Here is a 3971-nt window from a genome sequence, read left to right on the forward strand (position 1 = left end):
TGGGCCCAGGCCGTTGGCGCGGAGCGGTGGCGGTGGCACGGCTCGGCCCCGCGCCCCAGCCAGGCCCCCGGCCGCTGCCGCACCCCCCCCCAGCCACGGCGCCGGCTCAGCCCCTCCGCCCTTCTCGGGGGAGAAATAACCTTTCCTCCCATTTCACCAGCTACAAAAGAGAGGAACGCCATCTCCCAGGGGCTTAGGGGATTTCTAACATACCTTGAAGAGATAAATGTCTACCAAGAATTAGTCTAGGAGGGTTGGAGGCTAACGGTTTAAGCAACGGTGTTTGTAGAGAGAGGTCATTATTACTGGTCTCACAAAAGATGTAACTCCACGTTACAAACACGGCTCCACTGTGAATTATTAACGTACGCATTTCAGCAGGTAGAGCGAGGACAGTGTAGATGAACTAAGGACTGTTACTAATCCAAAAGAAAACTTTAACTGGCTAAAAGTAAAATAAAAAGGTCTCCTCCCAAAACAAGTATTTTAGTTTTGCTCAACAGCAAAAGCAGAAAAAAAATCCCCAAATTGTTTCCCCCCTCCATTGGAACTTGGAAGGGGGGAAGACAACACCCCACAAAAACGCATTGATAAGGARCATTTGCAACTGCCAGACTCAGTGAAGTGTCACCATATCTTCTGTGCTTTTAGTGGCCAGATTGCTAACCCGAATCCCACAGTGTCACTGGGGAAGGAACCTGGTGAGCCCTGCTCATCCAGCCCCTTCTCCCAGGGAGGATCTACCGTATCTAAACCGGTCCTGACAGCTGCTTGTCTGATCTGTTTTAAAACATCTAGTGACACAATTCTTCACACCATCCCCAGGCAATCTACTCTAGCACTTTGATATCCTCACTGCTGGAGATACTAACCTAGATCTCCACAGCCTGTAGTTTCAACCCCATAGTATTTCTCCTGTTCCTGGTGGATATAAATAAAAGATTGAATCCCTGAAGAGTATATAAAAAAGATGATGCAAAGCTGGCAAGTTTCACGTGTCTCTTCTGTCTTCCACAAATTAAAAACCACCAGTGCTTTTGATCTTTCCTCACAGGTCACTTCATAGATACATCATCCAGTTGTTTTCCTCTGAACTCTCTCCAGCTGGTTTACATTTTTCTTGATATATATTGCCCACTGCTAGGCCCCATATTCACATTACCAGTGCTAAAGAGATTGAAAATGCTATGTGATGTGCCTCAGGATTTATCCCTGGCTTTATACATGTCCCAAACGTTTGCCTTTCTTGCAAGTGTCACACTATTGATGCACATTTCATGCATGTCTTTGTGATCTGTTCCACCTCAGAGGCTTTTTCAAATCACTGCTGCCTTGCCAGTCTTCTGCCATCTTGGACTTGTGCTGAAGAGTAATGCAAAGGTTCCCCAAATGTCCTTCCTGAATGCCTTCTAAACATATCATTCCCTGAGGCAGCAAGATTCGCCTAAGTGATCCTCACCTCCAAGCATCAGCTCACCACTCCTTGAGTAGTGCTGATCCAGTTGTTTGTAGGGCTCTACCATCGGCTGTATCCATGAAACAACTCAGTCTAAGGACAAAACACCAACTAGGGGAGGGAAGGACAGAGAAGGGTTTTTGTTTTGTGGTTTAGTCCAGATCATTGTGTTGATCTGATTCACAGAGCAACACTACAAAACCAGCTTCTTGTGTTTGAGATCGCTGAACATCTCATTAGTCAAGCTGGTCTCCTACTACCATCCTGTCCTTCCTACACACTGGGATCATTTCCAGTTGTGCTCATAATACTGTATAACTCCTCTTAACTACTTTTCTCTTAGACTTCCCTTTCCCTTTTGCTACCAATTCTCAAAGTAAAGTCTGTTTTCTCTGAGGCCACTTTCTTTGATCTTCCACTCTCCCTTCTCCTTTGTAAAATCTTCTAGCACTTTTTAAAAAAGTTGCAATAATAAGCAATAGATATTTTTTCTCCAGTTTGAAGTAAACAGGAATTGTCTCTCATTTCCTCAGGCTTCAAGTTAACTTTTAAAATTGTTCTTTACAATTTACAGTTACAGGAGACTGTAAGGAGTCTGCAAATTCTGATGTAGCTTGCAGGGCAGACTGGTATCTTCAGCGTGTTTCCTTCACCCCTTTGCTCCAGAAGTTTGCCTTTCTTGCCTTCTTTTCCACCTCTGCATCACCCCTTTTCCACATGTAGTCCCCTGTCATTCCCAGTGACAAGGCTGTTTATAAACCTATGACTCTGGCTCGATCTTTTATAAGGAATGAGGACTACACAAGCTTCCTTGGGCCATGCGTGTTTGCTAAGGCCTGCACTGTCTTGTTAGGCAATGGCTTGGCAAGCACCATCTTGTATGTGGTGCTGCGAATCCTCTCTCTTCACAGCAACTGCGAAACTTTACACCAAACTGGGCAGACTTATCTTGTTTAGCAAGGCACGACACAAACTCTCGAGTCTCCATCTACTTTTTCACTGTCAGCTATATTTCTTTAAAAAACACCTGCTGGAGCAAAACGAGCCATGTAAATTTCAGCTTCCACAAACAAGAAATGAGACTTTTAGAGCTGCAGAGTGACACCTGAAAAACAAGAGGGGCATCAAAAAAACTACAGGGGCACCAAAACTGAAGACAAGTTTTTTTTTTTTTTTTGCTTATGTAAAAGATCATTACGGTAGCTCCGACATAGTCTTGAGACTTGTGGTTGGCAAATGGAAGAGTCCTTCTGTCTGTAGACATCTCCAGTTTCGCTCCACCTCACTGGGTTAAAAAAAAGAACAAAAGTAAAGTCTCTAAGCCAGTTTGCATTCCTGCCTGTGAAACTTAAAATTAGATAGGTAGATTTCAAAATAGCAAACATCAAGGGAATGCCAAAGCTCTGATTTTAAATGGGAGGCTTCCAGCAGTCTTCACTAAAGGCAAAGGTTAACCTGTCTCCCTAAATAGTTTTGCCAAGGCAAGATTGCAACAAATTATTCTGTGGGAAAGCAGTAGGATGATTTACAGTTTTTCCTTGTCCAATAGGAAGACAAGAAATGCCAGGATCTGCTGCCAACTTCAGCTCTGCAAGGGAGGTTCCCACCTTAATCAGCTTTAGATGCTCACAAGAAAATACATTGCTGTTTCTTTTAAAATCTTGTTTTTCAGGTTTGAAGATGCTGGCTTTTTAAAATGTGTATCTGCAAAATACTGCATTTGAAGTAACAAGCTTTTTAAATAAGAGATTAATCTAGATGCAGGAGCTGAACTAATGTAACTGCTATCCCGTCTTGTACATAAGAGACTTCAGTGTAAGCAATAGCACTGTATGATGAGATATTTAAAGATTTCAGTACTTTATGTAAAGCCTCTTTTAGCCAAACTGCCTCTGTCCAAAATAGCTTTGATTGCTAGAATTTCTTGCCAATGTCTTTGAGAAACAGAAGCATGTATGCGTACATACACACACACATGAGCTTTCTTCTCCTTTCTAATTCCTTAAGTAAAATGGAGCTTGTATCCCTCTGCTTGCTTCTCCTGTTCCACCTGGAGCCTCTGGCAGGATCTGAGGAATCCACACATGCATTTGTAAGAGCACTTGCATGTCCCTTGATTTGCTACAGCTGGTGTTCTGTTGGTGTCCTTCCTGTCAATTTTTATATATTTCTGGGACACTGCTCTTTAAGGTAAAGTTTCTCATACCCATTTATAACTTTAGGGGACTTTTTGTTTACTAGAGTGGAAAATGAAGATGTCATTCCCTAAGTACTTTTTAATTAAAATAATAATAAGGTGGCTGAAATAATGCATTACAATGTTAATTACACAATGCTATATAAGGAAGATTTTTTTTACCCTATCATGGTAATTGTCTTGTACCCCAGAGCATGAAATAAGATCACTGGCTTGCATCATTACAAAAGTTACTACAGAACCCATAAAAATAGATCATGAGTAGGCAGAAGTGCTGGGAAATGAGGCTGATTAATAATGCACGGATAATTCACTGCA

The sequence above is a fragment of the Apteryx rowi genome, unplaced genomic scaffold (genome assembly GCF_003343035.1).
Source record: "Apteryx rowi isolate R43461 unplaced genomic scaffold, aptRow1 scaffold_117, whole genome shotgun sequence".
In the NCBI taxonomy this organism is placed as follows: Eukaryota; Metazoa; Chordata; class Aves; order Apterygiformes; family Apterygidae; genus Apteryx; species Apteryx rowi.